Source organism: Benincasa hispida, chromosome 9 (genome assembly GCF_027475165.1).
Source record: "Benincasa hispida cultivar pf3 chromosome 9, pf3_genome.v1.1, whole genome shotgun sequence".
NCBI classification, from domain to species: domain Eukaryota; kingdom Viridiplantae; phylum Streptophyta; class Magnoliopsida; order Cucurbitales; family Cucurbitaceae; genus Benincasa; species Benincasa hispida.
This window is the reverse complement of record NC_143486.1, coordinates 78,071,687-78,094,728: the sequence shown is the minus strand read 5'-3', so window position 1 is coordinate 78,094,728 and position 23,042 is coordinate 78,071,687. Positions and strand designations below refer to the sequence as shown.

Below are 23,042 nucleotides of genomic sequence, written 5' to 3'. Positions count from 1 at the left end.
ATGTCTATCAACGTCTATTATTGATAGTTCTAAAATTTTTCTATATCTTGTAAATATTTTCAACAGTTTTACCATTTGAAGTAATTTTCCTTTATTTTATTATTGTTTATTTTTTAAAATATAGTTGTATCATTTAAATTTTCAAATCTAAATTTCGAACGCATTGAAAATATAAAATAGAAATTAGATTATCTAAAAAAAACAGGTGTGTTCTTAAATTATCAAGTAAACATTCTAAATAAAATTTTCCAAAAATTATTCAAAATAAACTATTATGATTTGGACTAAGAGTCATTTTCTAATTACTGTTAAATTAGTTGGAAGATTTAAATTTTTACAGGAAGGCTGCTTAAAGGCTGTTTATAATTTATATTTTTAAGTACGAAAATATGCAGGTGTTAAAAACGTTGTCTTTTTTTTTCTTTCGTTTTATACATGTTTAACCAAACAAATTATATTTTGAATTTTCATCCAATCTTTTCCGTCAAACTTAGTAAGCGAAAATGAATCAATTTTCTTTGACCCAAGAAAAAAGGAATTACCTTGTAAATATATATATTTTTTCTCTTAAATCAACGCTGACATCAATTCGCAAGGAAACTTACTTCTCTTGAAATGAGTAAACAAACTCTTGTTTAATTAAAACGTAAAATATAACCTCCCGAATTTCCAGGTAAATTTTGTTTAGTTAATTGGGTTATTTTGGATCTTGAGGATAATTGAATTGTCTGGTTAAGACAACATAATACGTGTTTTAAAAAATATTTATTATAGAATAATTCATTTTGAAATTTAGTGGATAAAAGATTTAGAAATTTGGAGTTAATTTCGAAAAGGTTGGTTAGGATATTTTGGAAATTTATTGGAGATTTGGAATTTTGGAAGGAATTAAAATTTGCTTTTGGGGGTTAAGAAGGATGTATATATATATATATCATGTGTGAAGTAAAAGAAAAAAAAAAATCCTTATCCTTTTTCGTGAATCAACCTGCACAACCCTGTTCCCGCTGCTATTCACGCATGTGCTCACTATTTTGATCTGTCACGCCGTCCAGTGGGTGTCGTGTGCCACCGCCTTGAGCCGTCGTCGTCAACTTCTTTCCGCCGTCACTCTGTCTTGGTCTCGTCGGAATCTTGGACTTGGGTAAGGTTATTGAGTTCTTGAGATTTCTTGGTTATCCATTGGTGTTTGAGCTTTGTTTATTGATACCCACCATAATTGGGTTTGAGATTCAAGTTTAGGAGGAGATTTGAAACCAAAAGCGGCCTGTCCAGCGGCTTCGAGGTTGTTTCCAGCAAGGATTTTGGTTTAGAGCCAATATCTGTGGGAGTAAGGATTGTTTTTGGGCGAATTAGCTTTTGGGTCACATTGGTGTTGAAGCTTTGAATCTAGCCACACTTTGGGTAAGAATATTTGGAATTGCCTGAAATTAATTTAGTGACACTTAGATAAAATGTGTTTGGAATTAAGCCTAATGATTGAATTTTGAATTAGACTTATGTTCTAGGTTTTAGTTCAAGTAAATTGTTGGAGTGTTGTTGTTGTGTTAACTTTTTCTGAACTTAATTTGAGGTAAATGATACTATTACCAATGCCGTGTCAAGCGCCCTAGTTTAGAATTATCAAGTTATTTAATGGATTTTAGAAGCATGATTTTGAATATATGTTACTTTTTTTTTTATGCATGAAAGTTATGAGGACTATGAGTATGTTGAAATAATATGTTATGTTATGATTTAGGCTGTGGGACCACTTATGAGATTTATGTATGTGATGCATGTTAGATCGGTAGGGGTGATTTATTGTATCGCCTTGACGTATGATACAGTAGTCAAACAGATCTAGTTCCATGTTTTGACGGTGCGCCATCAGGCCAATAGACATGCGTGAACCGATGGGTTCGTTTGCATGTTACGATTTTTGAATTAACAAATTTAATTTTATGTTTTTTTATGGTGTGCCATCAGGCCACTAGACATGCGAGTTAGGGCGAGGCAAGATTATTCTTTTAAATAGTCATCCAGGAACAGTTACATTGTGCATGTCCCACTAGCCCCAAGCATTCACTGAATGTGATTGCTTAGCTCGATCCCGATAATGGGCTCACTTACTGAGTATTTTAGACTCATCCTTTATGTTTACATGTTTTTTAGTTAAAGGGTAAGGATACACATGGCAATTGATAAGATGAATCTATGATAGTGCCAAAGGGATTAAATAAACGCTTTCGCATATGAGTTCTTGTGTCGTTTTCATGTTTTCCTACTTTTCATGATTTAGATTTTGATAGAACTTAAGTGTTTGAGATTTCTTTTTAGTTATATTCCCTTGTTTTAAATTTCTATTTTTAGGGGTACCCTTAATCAAAACATTATGAATCTTTGAGCTAAAAATTTGTTTTGAATTCTTTATTAATTTAAGCAGTCCAACTTTCTTATTTTAAATGTAAATGTTTAAGTACAAGTTTATATATGCATGAAGTAACGACTTTATTAGATGTCTTAGAAAGTCGGGTCATTACACTTGGTATTAGAGCCCATGTTTTGGACTGTGTAGATTGACTTACTATGTAAGTCTAGATTGTCCATTTTGGCCATTAACAGATTCTTCATCATTGCCAGGTATGCCCCTTAAGAAAAAGTCTCTAGAATAACATGCACAAGATTATGTTGGATTTATGATCATAATTGACATTTTTTTTTTTTTTTTGAAGAATTTGTTAAAGTTGGTTACATTTGATTGTTAGGAAATGGTATGTGTTAGAGGAAAAGGCAGGGGGGGTCAGGATAGCAGAGGACTCAGACACGAAGTCGAGCCCAAAACATGATTGTGCCTTTGCAGACACCGATTCCCCCAACCATCCTGACTGAGTTTACTACATTTGGCAACAGCTATAGGGGAAGCAGTCACGAAAACGGTGCTGAATAAGGTGAAGTACATGATGGACGGGCGAATGACCCAATTTGCCCAGTTCCAACAAATACCACCTTCATAAGTTCAAACGAAGTACAACCCCCGTACCTTTAATGGGTCACTAAAGGACCCTACTAATGCAGAGTTATGACTGTCAACAATCAAGACAATATTCCGTTACATGAAATGCCTAGAGGACTAGAAGGTGTATGGTATAGTCTTCATGTGCACCGATAAAGCACAGATCTGGTGGTAGTCGGCAGAGAGGATGCTAGGTACATGTGATGAACCAGTGACGTAGGAGCAATTGAAGGAGCGCATCTACTCAAAGTACTTCTCTATTAACTTGAGGTATAATAAGTAGAAGGAGTTCTCAGACCTAAAACAGGGGCACATGTCCATTGAGGAGTATGACCAGAAGTTTCACATTGTCTCGTTTTGCTCTTGAATTGGTCGCTACAGAGGTTATGAGAGCAAAAATATTGTCCAAGGTTTGAAGGACGGAATACGAGGTTTTATGCAAGCTTTTAAATCGACCACCCACGTAAAAGCACTTTGTTTGGTAGCCGATATAGACTTCCAGTCAGAGAGTGAGTGCTTGAAGTCATTTGGGTGGGATCCACCTCGAGTCAGAAAATGAAGGCAAATCAGAAGGCTTTTGAGCTTCAGTTCCAACAGAAGAGCAGAACTCAGATAAGCCATTTTGACACTTCAAGCAGTAGGCCCTCGAGTCGAGAATGGTAGAGAGAAGCCAACCAATGTGTAACTCTTGTGGAAGACATCATTGGAGACGATGTTTGGTTGGCTTTGGGATCTGTTTTAATTGTAAGAAGGAGGAGCACACGATTGATAAATGTCCAAATAAAAAACACCAGGTTACGGGAGCCCATTTGCGGATTTTGAACAAAGCGATTTGAGCAGTGATAACTGGTAGAAATACAAGTTATTAAAGCTCAAATTATTAAAACAATGGGAGGAAGCAATGTTGAAATAGGCAATATTATGATTGAATGCGCCAAACTAAAAATAAATTGCGATCGCTAATGCTCATCGCATAAAAGCAGTTAAATTGCATTATTTTGTACAAGCACAATGCGATGGTGCGTCTGAAATTGCGATCCAAGGGAACAATGCGATGGTGCATTTGAGTTTGCGATCTAAGAGTACCTAAAAAATGACCGCGTAAAGACCTTACATAAAGGCGACATCATAATAAAACATGATGGGACGTAAAGCTGATAACGATCAATTCTGGAATACAAATTGACGACCGTTGAAGACCATACCGTTGCAAATACATTGAACTTCTAGTGACTTTCAGATGGTGCAATAGGGTATGGAAATTAATGCCGCCCATCCATGCAATCATTAGTGAGAAGAACTGCTTTGCCTAGAAGTCTATAAATACCCAATGTTACCAAACCAAATAGGGCGTGAGAGAAAGGAGGCGAAGCCGAGGGAAGGGAATTACTTTTGGAGAGGTCGAGAGACTACCGGAAACAACATAGAGGAGAGACACCCAACCCTTACGAGAGCAAGATTTTACAATTCAGGAAAGAGTTAAAGTGATAAGAGCAGTGTACAAAGCCAGAGGAAGCAAGACATTGTTTACTTGGCTTAATACGTCTTACTCCATTTATTGTTTTGTACTCAACACTTTATTTGCAACAATGGAAACTTTATTTCAATTTATGATCAGTCTCTTGGTGACAAAAATTAGGGTGAACGCAATATTCGATGCATGTCTTAAGTTATGCGTTTATTATCATGCGTCGGTGGTCATGTGTTGGAATGAAAATATGCGTTACTCTTATATGCGATGACCATGCGTTCCTGTCATAATTTTTCTTGCGCTCGCGCCAAGTATAACGTGAACGCAAGTTTCTCGAGTGATCCGAGGTCGAACTCAGGTACTTGTAGCTAAATGTATGCGGTGATGTGTTTGCGGCGGATAAATAAAAGAATGATGGGGGGAGGGGGTTATAAGCTAAGAACTACTCCTACTCCTAACTAACAAACAAAGCAGTGGGAATATGAATGAGAGGTAGAGACACGACAACTGTTGAAGCGTAGTAAAATACATGGACAAATAGATAAAATGTGAGGATGAATTCACTGCAACACTGAGCTTAACCACAAGGGCAACCTCAGCCAGCACAAAGCTATGCGATCATGCTACATACACTTGTGCCTATTTCTAGGACGCATGCGATGTATATGCAACAGTTTCGAGAGGCCTTATTTCTAAGTCTCTATTTCTGCTCATGTGCTCCCACACATAAACAAGATGACTACATACCACCGTATCCTACTTCTGGACACATGCAATATCCTATCCGTAGGGTGCATACACCGTGTAATAGCAAACTGGGCTTATCTCTAAGTTCCCCATTCTTGCTTATATGTTCCAATCCGCTCTCTCGAGTCTTAGATTTGGTTTTTAGACTACTCTCCCAAGTATGCCTAAATGATGAATGATGTGCCCATAAGACAAGGTAATCGAATAAACCTGGCTGACGTAAGATTATTCCTATCTCTAGTGAATACTTGCTTACATTGCTTAATGCGACCAACCACTTACACTTCCAGGTAGTTAGTTGTTGCTGATTTTACTCATAGACAAGTATTGCGTCGCTTATAGACAAGTGTTGCTATAGCTACACACTAAGCAAATAAGGTTTTCTCACAACACTCGCGCAACGCACACCTCCCGATGGTTTGCTACATGCTTCATATTCCTATGCCGCATGATTAAGTATGCGATACTCTAACAGTCTCACTAAGTGATGCAATGAAAGTTAGGAATGCTAAGTAAATGAAGATGGAGATGGAGTCGAAGGAAAATATAGAAAATGTATTGATCACAAAATGTATTAATTCCTTAAGCAAAAATGTAATACAATACAATATAAGGAAAGAAGAGAAAATGGAAAGGCTAGTTGGAAGCAATGTCTTGCTTCCAGCAGATGTGTGTCAAGGCTGCCGGTAGTGCCATGGATGGGTGGTGGAGAAAACTCTCTCGAGCTCTACCTCCAGTGAAGGCTCCGGTCGTCACTCTGAATGGATGAAGGAGGTGAAGAACTCTCAAGCTTTCTTCTCACGCTTTTGTCTGGATCACAAGGATCCACCTGAAGGTAGAAACTTGGATATCTGAAATTTTGCTCAGCAGCTTCAATTTAGCTTCAATTTATAGAGCTTGATCACTGACGGCATTAATGGACCTGCTCTGAATCTGACACTCGCGGCGCGATGGTCCTTTTCTGAATCTCCGCTGCTAACGGCGTGGTAGGTGAAATGTCAACATCATCTTTTGATACTCCTGAGATATGCGTTCATGTTGCATTTCACCAACCTTGTGATCATCCCTATATTATGGTTATTATTATGTAGCCGCAATCTCTCTACGATGACCACATTCGCTTGATGGCCGCAACTTCCATGTGATGGACGCATGCGGTTGATGGCCGCAACATCTATGCGATGACCACATTCGCTTGACAGCCGCAACTTCAATGCGATGGACGCATGCGTTAATGCAACATCCATGCGTTGAACGTATGCGTTCGCCTCTACAATGGAGAGATCCCCGCATGCGGTCGTCTTTGCGATAGCCTCTCTTCCGCGCATGCGATCGCTTTTTGCGGTTGCTATAAAAATAATCAATTAAACCCATAATAACGTATAATAGTGGGTTAGCCGAGATTATTAATGCCAATGGATGCAAACTCATTTTCTCATGAATTCCAAACATAATCGCTGCATATTCTGCTTAACAACCCTCATAATTCTAAATAAAAGGCCTAAGATGACGTGCATTTCTGCATGTCATCATCTCTCTACACCATGCATGAGTAACTAAATTTGTGAATGTGTTGAGAAGTATTTAGCTGGCATGACTTAAGCTATGCACTCTATGCGATCATCTTGTCTTATGTATGCTTCATTCATCATTTGAAGTACTTGAGAGAATATTCTAAAGACAGAATCTAGGCTTGAGAGAGTCGGATTAGATTGCATAAGCAAGAGTAGAAACTTAGAAATAAGTTATATCTGCAACATTCCATACACATTGCATGCATCCTAGAAATAGGAAATATGACATTATGCATTGAGAAATGTAGTGCTTAATATTTGTGTATAGCATGATCGCATGACTTGTACAAAATCTTAAGAAATGCTAGTTAAATCTCTTCTTAACCCTTTCATTGCATACTAATCACAACACCACCCTTTCATCGCTCCACATTTAATTCCATCGCATTAGAAAATCTAAATTAAATCACCATTTACTTCTTTATCACCATCGTAATAGAATCAGAGAATCCGTCGCATATCTATTTAGTAATCCCTACGTTTGACCCTGGACTTACCAGGACCCTAAGAAGGCTTATACTTGGGCTTTATTAGGAAAACTTGTATGATCATCACATCCACACATCCCTACATCGAATGATAAATCAACGCATCAAGCAGACACCAGCAATAGCAAGGTCGTGTTTATTCAACCACTCGATAGAAGGCCGAGAAGTCAGGCACTATGGTGATAGGTACGCTCCTAATCTTGGGACATTTTACGTTGGTATTGTTTGATTCTAGATTATCTCATTCATTTATATCCTCCGTATTTATGAAGCATGCTATGTTACAATTGGAAGCTTTGTATTATGTTTATCAGCTTCTACTTCGTCTGGAGAAATTATGTTGGCAAAAGAAAAAATAAAAGTATAGTGAATTGTACGCTAGATGTGATCTTAATAGTCTTAGACATGCGTGATTTTGACGTAATATTGGGCATAGATTGGTTGGCTGTTAACTATGCCAATATAGACTGCTCCTGCAAGAAGGTGATTTTCAATCCTCCTAAAGAAACTAGCTTTAAATTAAAAGGGGCTGAGACCTTGGTCTTCCCAAAGTGATTTCAGCTATGAAAGCCAGTAAGTTGCTTAATCAAGGAACTTAGAGTATTTTGGCTAGTGTGGTCGACACTAGAGAAGCTGAGGTCGCCTTGACTTCAGAGCCAGTAGTAAGAGATTAGTCAAATGTCTTTCTAGAGGACCTCCCGTGTTAACTGCCATATCGAAAGATATACTTCGTTATCGAACTATAGCCATGTACAACTCCAATTTTAAAGGCTCCGTATAGAATGGCCTCAACAGAGTTGAAGGAGCTCAAGATTTAGTTGCATGAATTGCTCGATAAGGGTTTTATACGACGAAGTGTGTCACCATTGAGGTGCACCAGTGTTGTTTGTGATGAAAAAGGATGGATCATTATGCTTATGCATTGATTATAGATAGTCGGACAAGGTGACCATCAAGAACAAGTACTCTCTCCCCATGATTGATGACTTGTTAGAAAAGTTATAGGGGGTTAGAGTTTTCTTCAAGATCGATCTACGTTCAGGATACCATCAATTGAGGATTAAGGACGGTGACATTCCTAAGACTACTTTCCAATCAAGATATGAACTTTATGAGTTCATCGTAATGTCGTTTAGCTTAACTAATGCTCTTATAATATTTATGGACCTGATGAACATGGTGTTTAAAGAATTCTTGGAAACTTTTGTGATAGTTTTTATGGATGACATCTTGGTTTACTCCAAGACAGAGACAGAGCATGAAGAACATTTACGGAAGGTCTTGGACACTCTGAGGTCGAATAAGTTATATGCTAAATTCGCCAAGTGTGAATTTTGGCTATGTCAGGTGTCCTTTATAGGGCACGTGGTATCAAAGGATGGGATATTTGTAGTCCAGCAAAGATTGAGACAGTTACAAGTTGGCCTCATCCTACAATAGTCAGTGAAGTGCGCAGTTTTCTGGAGTTAGCAGGTATTACCGTTGGTTTGTTAAAGACTTTTCTCGCATAGCCACTCCCTTTACTCAATTGACCAGGAAATGAGCCTCCTTTGTTTGGAGTAAGCCTTATGAGGATAGTTTTCAGGATCTTAAACAAATGTTGGTTTCTGCACTAGTTCTTATACTAACAGATAGATCAGGGAGTTTCCTTATTTACAGTGATGCCTCTAAGAGATTATTGGAGTGTGTGTTGATGCAGCAGGGTAAAGTGGTTGCTTATGCCTCTTAACAGTTAAAGAATTATGAACGAAACTATCCTACACACGATTTAGAGTTGGCAATAGTAGTTTTCACTTTAAAGACCTGGGGACATTACTTATATGGAGAGGAGATACAGATTTTCTCAGATCACAAGAGCTTAAAATACTTCTTCACTCAGAAGAAGTTAAATATGAGACAGTACATGTGGCTAGAGTTAGTGAAAGATTATGATTGTGAGATTTTGTACCATCCTGGTAAAGCAAACATAGAGGCAGATGCTTTTAGTAGAAAGACAACTCATCCAGCAGCTTTAATTACCAAACAGACTCATCTATGTAATAGTTTTTTATGAGCTAAAATTGCAATAGTAGTGGGGGAAGTCATTACATAGTTGGCATAATTAATAGTACAACTGACCTTGAGACATAAGATTATTGATGCATAACAGAGTGATTCTTATCTTGTTGAGAAATTTCGTCAAGTGAGGTCAGGACGGGATGATGAGTTTTCAGTGTCCTTAGATCATGGCCTCCTTTATCAGGGTCGTTTATGTGTACCTGTAGACAGTGACCTTAAGAATGAATTATTGATAGAAGCTTACATTCCCCATTCTTGATACATCCTGACACCATCAAGATGTACCAGGACTTGAAACAGTTTCATTGGTGGATTGATATGAAAAGAGAGATAGTTGAGTTTGTTAGTAAGTGTTTGGTGTGTCAGCAGGTGAAGGCCTCGAGACATAAGCCAGCAGGCTTATTGCAGCCCTTGAACGTATCGGAAAGGAAGTGGAAGAATGTGTTTATGGATTTCATTGTGGGTTTTCCAAGAATAGCAAAAATATTTATAGTGATATGGGTTATAGTGGACAGACTCACAAAGTTGGCGCATTTCATTCTAGGAAGTTCACATATTCAGTGAACAAGTGGGCTCAGATATACATGAAAGTGGTGGTGAGATTACATTGAGTGTTGGTATCTATTGTGTCTGACAGACACCTTTATTTCACATCTAGCTTTTGGAAGAGTCTTCAGACAATGTTGGGTACTTGGTTAGATTTTAGCACAGCTTTTCACCTACAGACAGATGGGCAAATAAAGCATTTAAATCAAACATTGGAGAATATGTTACGCGCTTGTGCATGAGAGTTTTCAGGGATTTGGGACTCTCACTTGCATCTGATAGAGTTTGCTTATGATTATTGGATTTGGTGTCCTAAATCTCATGTATCTTGTAGTTTATAAATATAAACCATATATTTAATAAAATAAAAAAAAGAGGTATTTTATTAACATTTAGACTACATTAATTTAATCTAATAAACTAAAACCCAAGATTATTTTATGTAACTTAAAACATGTATGTGGTTGACATACAAGTGGATCATATTTAAGTAATAACCTAAATGGTCTATAGTAGATAGACAAGGTTTGGTACCTTATCCCGGTGGCACTACGAATACGACCCGCTTTATAGTTGTTACAATTGTTGTAAAGTGCTACAAATGATCTGATCTTGATTGTTCATGTGGAGACATGTGAGCGGGGGTATCCTATACAAATAGTTTGTATAAGACTGGACCACAAAATGAGTAGTCTCTCTATATAACACCGTTACTAAAAGAGACTTACATTTCACTAGGATGACCATAGGTGACTTGACCTTAATCCTAAGTGAGTTGTGAACTCCTGTTTATGAGGGCAATCCTTTGATATGTATTGGTGAGAGTGGCTATGATAGCCGACTCAACAAGCTTACCATTTTGGGGATTTTTTTTTAGTAAGGAGCCGGGAACACAACTACACAAGATGGAATTAACTTCTTCCCAATCTTAGGGAAAGTAGATAAATTGCTTCCTTTATAGTTGATTATGGGTCTTGAACAAAGAGGCCTCAAGCTCTCATTGGTCCGAGAGGTGTTAGTTTATTGTTGGACTATAAACTATTTATTCATTAGAGGAATCAATGGTACTTAAGGAGTTGGATGTAACTATAGGGGTAAAACGATAATTTGACCCAACTGTAGTTATGAACAATTTGTAAAGAGTCGACTCACTGTTGATTGGTTATATCCATGGACATAGAAATATATCTATAGTGCAAATAGTGAAGCTATCGGTTTTTAGTGAGTGACCGTCAGTTAATTTGTTGGGTTTTATGTCCTAAAACTCGTAGATAGTAAATATAATTAATTGACAATCATCAATATAGAGTTTTTTATGTCATTTTAATAAATGTTATTGATTGTGCTGTATTCTATTTTGTCTTAATAGCCATAAATCCAATAAACTAACATCCAAGACCATATTATGAGTCTTGAACAGTATGTGGAGACATACAGGGATCAATATTCGAGATACAACCTAAAAGGTCTATAGTATAGGGATAAGATTGGGTACCTCATCTTGGTGACACTATGATATAACTCACTTTGTACTTGATACAAGCACAATGATCCAACACGCTCATGTAGGTGACATGTGAGTGAAGGTATCCTGTGCAATGAGTTTGCATAAGATTGGACCGCAAAATGAAAATTTTCGAATCAAAACGTTACTTTACTTTCCTTCGGTCTCTTTACTTAGACTTTGGCGAAGGGGAGGACGAAATTGTCCGAAACAGAGGGGAAAAAGCACTACACCTAGGAATCAACAACACGAAAACTTTGTTATAAATTATCCCTTTTCCTTATCGGGATCGGAACTTAGAAAAATGTTTGGGACAACAAACATCCTTCCATTTTTAAAAATGGATGAGTTTTATCCTTTGGCCTGACTAGTCAGGTTTCTATTTAAATAGGATAACCTAGGAAACTTACTCTTAATCCTAAGTGTATTATGAACTCCTGTTCACAAGGGATTGTTCTTTGATTTGTATGGGTGAGAGTGGCTAGTTCGCTGACTCAATGGGCCTACCATTTTGGGAACTAGACCGAATGGGGAATTGGGAACATAATATTACAAGATGGAATACTCATTCTTGACTTTAGGATAAGTAAATGAGTGTTCCCTTAAGTAGTGTCTGCGGGACTTGAACAAAGGGCCCTACCCTCTCACTAGTCCGAGAGGGATTTTTATTTAACAGTTGAACCATAAACAAATTGTTCATTATAGAAGTGCCGGTATTTAAAGATACAGAGGTAACCCAATGGTAAAATGGTAATTTGGCCTAATTGGTGTTACAAATACTCGTGAAGAACTAACTTACTATTATTGGTCTCTATCCGCGGACACAAAAATATATTTGTAGTGAGAAGAGTGAATACTCGTGAAGGACTAACTTACTATTATTGGTCATATCAGTGGACACAAAAATATATTTGTAGTGAGAAGAGGGAAACTGTAGGTCTTTAGTGGAGTGTACCCACAGTTAACGAAAATTGATTAATTTGGTTAATGAGTTTAGTCAATTAATCTCATATTGGTGAAACTTCTGATTTACAAGTCCACTAGGTCCTCTTGTTAGCTCACTAAAGAATATTAATGAGGAATGATTTGAATTTTTCAAATTAATTAAGGAAATTTTGTATTGATGGGATTAATATATAATTAATTATAGATGTGATCTATAATTTAAATTATGTAAGAAAGATATATTTGAATGGGATTCAAATATTAGATTAATATGAATGAGATTCCTAAAGAGATGTATACATATAAATATGTGATATTTATATGTTAATTAACTTTATATTAAATATGATTAAATATAGTTACTTAATTGATTAATTAATGGTTAATTAATTGATTAAGAAATGATAGAAAGGTGAAAGAATATAAACATGTGATGTTTATATATATTAATCAATTGACTATATTATATTAGATTCAATATATGGTTATTTAATTAATATACCAATTAATTAAATAAGGAGTTATTTAATTAATTGACATCAAGAGTAAAAAGGAAAATACTTGGAGAATGGGTAAAACTCTTCTCTATATAAATTCATCTTATTAGCCCATTTAGGGCAAACTTTCTTTTGGGAAAAAACATACTCTAGCCACCAAATTAATTCCTCTGTATACTCTCTTTACAGTTTCTTTACCTCTTCCTCTTCCAAGGGTTGAAGAACACTCATCCAACTCTTGGAATCCTAGAGAATAAGAGGAATTTTGAAAAGCTTGGGAGTCTACGAAGGTAAGAATCATTCTTCCCTTTTACTTTTCCTTTATAATGCATGCTAATTATGTTGCTTATCCTATTCTACTCTGTTTTAGCTTGCTGTTTTTGTTTCTCGAATGCATAACATCCTCACACTTGCGCTCGGGATTCGATTCCCTATAATTGGTATCAAAGCCAATTTCTTGAATTTTATTTTTCACATTTTGGAAACAAAAATCAGTGTAGAAATGTCGGTTTTAATCTACATTTTGAATTTGAGGTTTGTAATATTGGATGTTTACATTGTTGGCACTTAGCTTTACGTTTTAATCCGATTAAAATATAAGGGCTCATTGTTTTTTGGCATTTATGTTTTGCTATCAAGCCTGTAAGTCCGTGTCGATCAAGGAGTAAGAGTTATTGAAGAGATCAGTGGAAAAATGGAAGTTTTCGATCTAAGTTCAAAGCAAAATGAAGCAAAATGGAACATCCATAGCGTTGCAACGTTCCGAACTTCACAGGCGCACGCCGAGGAGTTCGACGATTGTCGGTTCGAACCTCCCCTCCAGTGTTTGCAATAGTTTTTCTTGATTTTATTAATTTTATTTCTTTATATTAATTAAATTAATGTAAATTAGTTATATTAACTTCATTAAATATTTACGGTGCCAAAATTTGGCCCAATATTTACTGTTTATTTTAATTTTTTATGCATTGGATGTATATTTAAATTAATGTTTGAATTTATATTACATAATGCACGTCATATAGATTCAAAATGCCACCTTATGATAAATATATTCATGCATCATGATTAAATATAATTTTTTTTTTATATATATTTTATGGATGCATGAGTTTATTAGCATGTCCATGTATCATAATATAAATGTTAGTTTTGATGTATAATTAATTAAGCATGTTCATGCATCATACAATGTTATAAGTTATAATGTATAGTAGAATGATGAATATGTATGTTTAATTTTCATGGATGACAAATATAAATGTTATATTTTTCCAATGAAAATGAACCTTGCATTGAGCATGACACTACTTAGATAAATATGATTGTTATATTTGATCAACGTCATTATATGCAAATTATAAAGTTTAATATGGCATTAAAATATAAGTATTATATGTTTAATGGGATACATTAAAATCTATAATCAAGAGTTGAATGTAAACATATGTCCAAATTATTTTTAAATGGTTTAAAATCAAGTCACCTAGACTAATATTGGAAGTATTTCTAATGATATTAGAAATAGGTTAATCTTTTAATTTGTTTTAATAGGATTAAAATGAATTCCATTAAAAGATTAAATTGATAAAATAATTACCCATAAGGGACCTTTGTTTGAGGAACGTTCTATCTAGGCAGGGGTATTTAAGCTGACGAAAACGGAACACCTCCATCTAGGAACCGACCTGGAAGGTGAATTGGAAAAATATTTTATAAGCATGCAATAGGTGATTGATTTTATTAAAGAGTTTAGTAAATGAAATCAAGTATTGTTAAAACATTCAATATAAATGTTACATTGAGAAAATTAAGATGGACTTAGATAGTTCATTAGCTGGAGTTTAACTAAGTAAAATAAAACCCTAAAATAATGGAATACTTTAGTAAGAGAAAAATGGTATATAGGATATATCAATTTTTAGCTCTCACATCTCTAAGAGTTCACACCATGAGATCCATGCTCAGCTTCATGTCGCCTTGGGCGCGACCTCCATTGTAAAAATATTTGTATGAGTCAATACCAAGGTGAATAAGGAAAGTACGTAGCCTACGGTCTCTTCCATTATGAGGCACCATGAAAGTCCTATGCTCCACTTGCATGTCGTCCTAGAGCGACCATCCTTTTAGAGGGCCTAATCATAGGATTTAGAACAATGCAAAACTCTAGCAATGGATAGGGTTTCTTAGATTAATCTTCAATAGTTGTCTTTCCTTTCAACAGTCTATTAAGCATACCTCTGGGATCCGAAAATAGTAGGGTCACACCTACAGGATAAATTAAGCTAGTTAATGAATCATTTCAGATCTAGCACGAGGCCCTCAAGTACGTTTATAACACGTATGAAGTAAGGTCAATTAGTTAGAGAACATGTTCTCGATTTGATGGTCCACTTCAATGTGGTTGAGATAAACGATGTAGATCGACGAGCAAAGTCAGGTGTCCTTTATTTTGGAATCTCTTCCAAAGAGTTTCCTTCGTGGTTATGAATAAAATAGAGTACATTATAACTACCCTCCTAAATGAGTTACAAACTTATCAATCTCTTATGAAAAGTAGGGGACCAATATAAGAAGAGACAAATGTTGCCCATTCCAAGAAGTTCCACAAGGGTTCATCCTTTGAAACTTTGTTTGTTCCCTTATCTTCTGTTTCTAAGAAGATCCAGAAAAAGAAAGAAGGGAAGGGCAAGGCTCCTATTGCTGGGAAAGGCAAGACCAAGGCCAAGGTGGCCAACAAGGGCAAGTGCGTCCATTACAATATGGATGGTCACTGAAAATGCAATTGCCCAAAGTACCTCGTCTAGACGAAGAAAGAGAAGGAACGTAAATATGATTTACTGGTCCTATAAACTTGTTTAGTGGAAAATGACCATAATGCCTAGATACTTGATTTAGGAGCCACTAATCATGTTTGTTCTTCTTTACAGCGAATTAGTTCCTTCCAATAACTCGAGGAGGGTGAAATGATGTTCAAGCTTGGAATAGGAGATGCCATTTCAACTCTTGCAGTGGGAGCTGCTAAGTTGTTTTTTTAGAAATAGATACTTAATTTTGAAAAATTTGTATATAGTTCCCAAAATTAAGAGGAGCTTTGTATCTATTTCTTGTTTAATTGAACAATCATATCCTGTTTCTTTTTCATTCAATGAAGCATTCATTATGAAAAATGGTATCACGATTTGTTCAACTAAACTAGAAGACAACTTATATGTGTTAAGACCAACTGAATCAAAAGCACTTTTAAATCATGAGATATTTAAAACTGCAAATACTCAAACTAAAAGGCAAAGAATTTATCCAAGTAATAATAATACCTATCTTTGGCATTTGAGATTAGGTCACAGAAATCTCGATAGAATTAGGAGACTGGTAAATAATGGACTTATAAGAGAGTTAAAAGATGATTGATTACCTCCATGTGAATCCTATCTTGAAAGAAAAATGACTAAAAGACCTTTTAGTGGAAAAGGTTATAGAGCCAAAGAGACCTTAGAGCTCATATATTCAGATTTTTATGGCCCAATGAATATAAAAGCTCGAGGAGGGCACGAATATTTCATCTATTTCATAGATGATTATTCAAGATATAGTTACTTATACCTAATGGGACATAAGTCTGAAGCCTTTGAAAAGTTCAAGGAGTACAAGTCTGAAGTTGAAAACTTGTTAGGTAAAATGCTTAAAATACTTTGATCTGATCGGGGTGGAGAGTACATGGATTTAGAATTGCAGGGCTATATGATAGAACATGGAATTCAATCCCAACTTCCAAGACCTGGTACACCTCAACAGAATGGTGTATTAGAAAGGAGAAATAGAGAACCTTGTTAGACATGGTTCGTTCTATGATGAGCTATGCTCAATTGCCTAGCTCGTTTTTGGGGTATACAGTAGAGATTGCAATTTATATCTTGAATAATGTTCTCTCGAAAAGTGTTTCTAAAACGCCTTTCGAGTATGACACCACCAAAAAGGCTACCTTGGTATCCTCGATGGGAGAATCCAGAGGGTGGGTTTTGTGTGAACTTGGTTTGTGGCGGAAAAATGGAGGAAACCACAATCGTGTAAATGATTAAGCAAGCGGGAGATGGAAGAGCCTATTGTATAGGTCAATGCCCAATTGTTTAGGAAAAGCTAAGTGATCGTCTAGCAAAAGCTATGCGATCGTTTAGCTCATCGCTTAGTTGAGTGTCTATCGCCTACAAACACTCCACGATCGTTTAGCTAACTCTAAGTTGTCGCTTAGTAAATCTTATTTACTTGACAACTTCCGTGAGAATTTTTTCGAGATTGGAAATCTCAAAACAACAATTTTGCTAAACTTTACTAAAATTAGGAAAACATTTTTCCTTTTATCTCACGGTTACCATGAAACCACCAATAACCTCCCACTCAATTGGTTATTAGAGAAAAAGAGTTAATTATCCAATAATTAATATTATTATAAATATAAATGATAACTAACTTATCATATTATATTTATAACCTATAGTTTTAATATCTCATCTCATGAAACATATAAACCATAGCTATTTTTCTATTCCATGGTACTTAATGTAAATCTCATTTAGATTAATCCTCCACTAGAAGTATCTCATACATCATACCGATCATATCATATATAATCAAATTACCTCTTGTCAATTTGAACATTTCAAATCAACATCAAGAACTGATCCTCAACTGAATCCATTGAGCTACCAAGGGGACCTTATGAACCTGTAGCTTGAAGCTCCAATGATACGTGAATAACTGACTAAACTCTTTAATCACAGGATCCACCATCCGTTAACTGTCAGGCACTCCACTAAAGACCAACATTTGAACTCTTCTTACCGCAGATATATTATATGTCCATCTTTCCAATCAACAGTGCGACAATCCTTCACAGATCGCTCGTAAGTACAGCTCGGCCAATAACTGTTATGCCCCTATAGTTACATCTAACTCCTTAAGTACCACCGAATCCTCTAATGAACATAAGTCATAATCCTACTATGACTAAGTCCTCTTTTCCAAAGAGAAGCTATGACCACTATGTTCAAGCCCCGGAATCAGCCCTTAAGAGAGCAATCTCTCTACTTACCCCTGCTTCAGGGAAGAAGTGAATTCCATCTTATGTATTGAATTCCCGGTTCCCAAATCAGACAAGTCCCCAAAAAGGTAGGCATGTTGAGTTGGCAATCTAGCCACTCTCACCCATACTAATCAAAAGACCGCCCTCAAAGGCAGGAGTTTCCAAAACACTCAAGATTGAGGTCGTGTCACCTATGGTCGTTTAGGTGAGATGTAAGTCTCTAGTATCAATTGTGTTATATACAAAGTCTAGTCATCTCATGGTCCGGTTTTATACAAACTCTTTGTATAGGACACCCCCGCTCGCATGTCTCAACATGAATGGTCAGGATCTATCATTTGTAGTTGTTTACAACACTTGCAAACCTCTACAAAGCGGGTCGTATCCGTAGTGTCACCAGGATCAAGTATCCCACCTTAATCCTTATACTACAGACCTATTTAGGTTATCACTTAAGGCATGTCCATTTGTATATCACATATACATGCTTAAGTTTACATAAGATAACCACGGAGCTTTGTTTATTAGATATGAGTAAATGCTAGAATGAAATAACAGTTATTTTATTCCTAAAACAATGTCTATCATTACAAATAACAAGACTCTGGGAGAATTAGGACACCAATCCCAACAATCTCCCACTTGTCTTAATGCGTCAGGAGACTAATGTACAAAACAATATAAAATATGTACAATATACAATAAACTAGGTCATACCCCAATATCATCTCCCACTTGCCCTAGACAAGATGCCGCATGTCCCACAGACCTAGACTCTCTAGGTGACCCTCGAACACTTTAGTCGTGAGAGCCTTTGTAAAGGGATCAGCAACGTTGTGCTCTGATGTGATATTCGTGACTATCACATCATCCCGATGCACAATGTCCCTGATCAAGTGGTATTTTCACTCCATAGGATCGATGACTCTAAGGCTCCTTTGAATTTGCCATAGCCCCGCTGTTATCCCAATACAGAGTGATAGACAAATCCATATTTGGAACAACTTCCAAAACTGAAAGGAATTTTCTCAGCCAAACAGCCTTCTCAGTTGCTTCACAAATGGCTACGTATTCAGCTTCCATAGTGGAGTCCGTGATGCATCATTGCTTGATGCTTTGCCATACTACAACCCCTCTATTAAGAGTGAACACTGACCTCGATGTCGATTTGCGAGAATCTCTATCGGTCTGAAATTCAGAGTCCGTGTATCATGTAAGGATCATATCCTTATCTCCATACACGAGCATGTAGTCCCTCGTTCTCTGAAGATACTTGAGGATCGTCTTGACCACCGTTCAGTGATTAAATCCTGATTGGACTGATACTAACTGATAATCCCTGCTGCATAGAAAATGTCGGGTCTGGTACACAACATTGCATACATTAATCTTCCTACAGCTGAACATTAGGAAACTGTCTCATGTCCTTAACCTCTTGAGGTGTCTTAGGACATTAATATTTAGACAAAATGATTCCATGCCTGAAGGGTAACAGACCCCTCTTGGAATCCTACATCCTGTACCTGATCAACATTTGATCGATGTACGATGTCTAAGACAGGGCTAATCGTTTGTTCTTACGATCTGGAATGATCTGGATCCCTAGAACATACTGTGCCTCACCCAAATCTTTCTTTTGGAACTGGGCAGCTAGCCATTTCTTAATGTCAGTCAGATACCCTACATCATTCCCAATGAGTAGGATATCATCTACATACAGTACTAGGAAATCTACTGAATTATTGATGATGTTCTTGTAGACACAAGGCTCATCAACGTTTTGATCAAAGCCAAATGACTTGACCACAGTGTCAAATCTAATGTTCCATGATCTAGATGCTTGTTTCAGCCCATAAATGGACCTATTCAGCTTGCAAACTTTTTACTCTTGATCTGGAACTATGAACCCCTGTGGTCTAGTCATATAGATGATCTTCTCAAGATTACCATTAAGAAAGGAAGTCTTGACGTCCATTTGTCATATTTCATAATCATTAAATATGGCTATGGACAGAAGAATCCTGATAGACTTGAGCATGACAACAGGTGAGAAAGTTTCCTCATAGTTAACTCCTTCAACCTAGGTATAACCCTTTGCCACGAGTCTAGCCTTAAAGGTTTGCACCTTTCCATCTATACCTCTCTTTCGCTTATAGATCCACTTACACTCAATAGGTTTTACCCTATCAGGTGGAACAACAAGCTCCCAGATGTTATTGAAGTACATAGACTCCATTTCCTAATTCATGGCTTTAACCCATTCATCCTTGTCAACATCCTTCATTGCTTTCTTGAAAGATAACGAATCCTCGATCCCATTATTCGAAACGACGTTTTGGGCTTCAGTCAAACCCATGTAGCGATCTGATGGGTTCGTAACCCTCCCACTACGTCGAGGAAGTCTCAACTCTTGAGCTGGTTGACTAGAAGTTCCGACCTCAACAACTCTTGTTGATCTATCGGCCTGTTCAACAACTCTTGTTAAACCCTCAGCAGTCTCAGTCTCACTAGAAATCTCTTGCAAAACGAGCTTACTCCGTGACTTATGATCCCAGATGTGGTCTTCTTCCAAGAAGATAGCATTTGTAGAAACAAACACTTTGTTCTCACTCGGTTCATAGAAGTATCCACCTCTCGTTTCCTTGGGGTATCCTACAAAAAGGAAAACCTTCGAACGCGGTTCCAACTTATTTGGGTTAATCACTAGAACATGTACCAGACAACCTCAAATTCTGAAGTGGCGTAAACTACCTTTACGACCTCTCCACAACTCAAAAGGTGTTTCAGAAATACTTTTCGAGGAAACGTTGTTCAGGATATAGCATGTAGTATGCACTGCAAAACCCCAAAACGAGTCTGGAAGATGAACATAACTCATCATAGACCGAACCATGTCCAACAAGGTTTTGTTTCTCCTTTCTGACACACCATTCTGCTAAGGTGTACCAGGGGCCGAGAGTTGGGACGTAATTCCATGTTCTATCATATAGTTCTAGAATTGGAGGTTCATATACTTTCCACCACGATCAGATCGTAGTGTTTTCATTTTTTTACCTAACAAGTTTTCAACTTCAGCCTTATATTCTTTAAACTTGTCAAGGGCTTCATACTTACGTTGCATTAGGTAGAGATACCCGAATCTTGAATAATCATCTATGAAATAGATTAAATATTCATACCCACCCCAAGCTCTAACATTCATCGGACCACAGAGGTCTGAATGTACAAGCTCTAAGGCTTCCTTGGCTTTGTAACCTTTTCCAGTAAAAGGTCATTTGGTCATCTTGCCTTCAAGGCATGATTCACATACTGACAAGGAGTTTTCTTCTAAACTCCTTAGAAGTCCACTTTTCACCAACTTCTCAATCCTATTGAGGTTGATGTGACATAACCTTAGATTCCAAAGATGGGCGTTTTCTTTAGGAGAAACCTTTGGTCTTTTAGTTGTTGTTGCCGTACTGAACATTTTAGTATTAAACAAGGCTTTTATGACTAACAACCTTAGTACATATAAGTTATATTCCATTGAACCATAACCAATCTCCATTCCATTCTTGAAAATAAATACTTTATTTTCAGAAAAGGAGACGGTATACCCTTGTTTAATGAGACAAAAAACTAAGATTAAGTTCCTTTTAATATGAGGAACTACAAAAATATTATCCAGTAATAGATAAAGTTTTTTGTCAACAAATAACTTCAACCTGCCTACAGCACCAGCTGAAACAACCTCACCAGTACCGACTCGAAGAGTCATCTCTCCTTGTGGCAACGTTTGCCAGGAACTGAATCCTTGATAAGAGGAATAGACATGCTTGGTAGCACCAGAATCTAGGATCCAGGCAGAATCATCATTTTCTATCAAACACTTCTCTAAGACCGATAAATTAGATTTACTGTCTTTCCTCCTCTTTTGGAGAGTAGTGGGATCAGTGTCAGAACAATTGACACTACTAGTTTCGTGATCTATCCCTTTATGCTCGAAAAGTAAGAACTGACGTTCAAACAAATCTTGCAATGAGTACATGATCTCGAGTGCAATGACCATGTTCTCAACCCTTTTGGCCAAAACATCAGGAATGTTAGCCAAAATATGAAGTCGTGCCAATAAATTAGCCTTCATCCACATATCATATGTATTACGAACACTTCACAGTGCATCAAGGGTCAGGACTTGAGGTGTTGGAGTTGATGCCCTCAAGTCTCGTGTTCTGTAGTTTGTAAACTGTTTGTATGAACGCTTGTGTTGTATAATATATGATATTTACTTCACATCTTGCTTTTTCTAGGTTGTATGTTTTATTTGCTTTACCACAAACCAATAAACATAAAATCCCTGGTTATCTATATGTAACTCAAGCATGTATGTGGTGACATACAAGTGGATCATGTCTTGAGTGATAACCAAAATGGTTTGTAGTATATGGTTTAAGGAGGGAAACCCTTTCACACCCCCTCCCAAATTACCCTTTTATTTTAGAAGAGGATATGACCGTGGTAGCTACTAGCCCTACTGCCAGCACTCACCACCCAAGCCTTCTAATCTAAATACCAACCTATTCATTTTATTAGTAATATACGCAAACAACTAACCTCCCCCTTAAGTTCTTATGAAGATTACATAATTACAAGCATATAGCCAAGACATCACTTTTATAGAAAAATATTCACAGGTGGCCCAAACATTTCTACAGAAACCCTAGTCCCTCACAAAACATGTGTACATAAATGGATTATCAACCTAAGTCTTTTAATAAGCCGAGTCTTTCGGTGGCAAGCAGCAGCAGGATCAAACTTGAGGAAATTGACCGCTACCTGAAAAGAGAAAACACAGAAATTCTGTGAGCTAAAAGCTCAGTGAGTGACTATAGAATCGTAAAGCAACAAGCGTAGCATCACTATAAACACGAAAATATACCAATGTGTAAACTCAAACATTTGTCTCTTTATGTAGTTGTAAACCATTCTCAGACATCATTAAACATTAGTATTCCCTAGTTGAGAACGAGCCTACACGCTCTAGCTCCCAAACATTTATTACCGACTAAGAAACCCATACTTCGGTTTCTCATTCTTAACTGTCTACGTGCACGTGGCCACACTAAGTACCATCATATTTTAGGTACTACCGCTCAGA

The 23,042-nt window shown here is 36.8% G+C and overlaps 1 long non-coding RNA gene across 1 annotated transcript; it reads left to right on the top strand.

The window, feature by feature from the left end:
* The first annotated feature begins 951 nt into the window (after window positions 1-951).
* On the top strand, window positions 952-13,789 carry LOC120085512 (uncharacterized). The gene is made up of 5 exons (XR_005483977.2): window positions 952-1,144; window positions 1,238-1,404; window positions 7,322-7,461; window positions 13,015-13,115; window positions 13,465-13,789. It is a non-coding gene; the product is annotated as an uncharacterized LOC120085512 (long non-coding RNA).
* The last annotated feature ends 9,253 nt before the right edge of the window (window positions 13,790-23,042 follow it).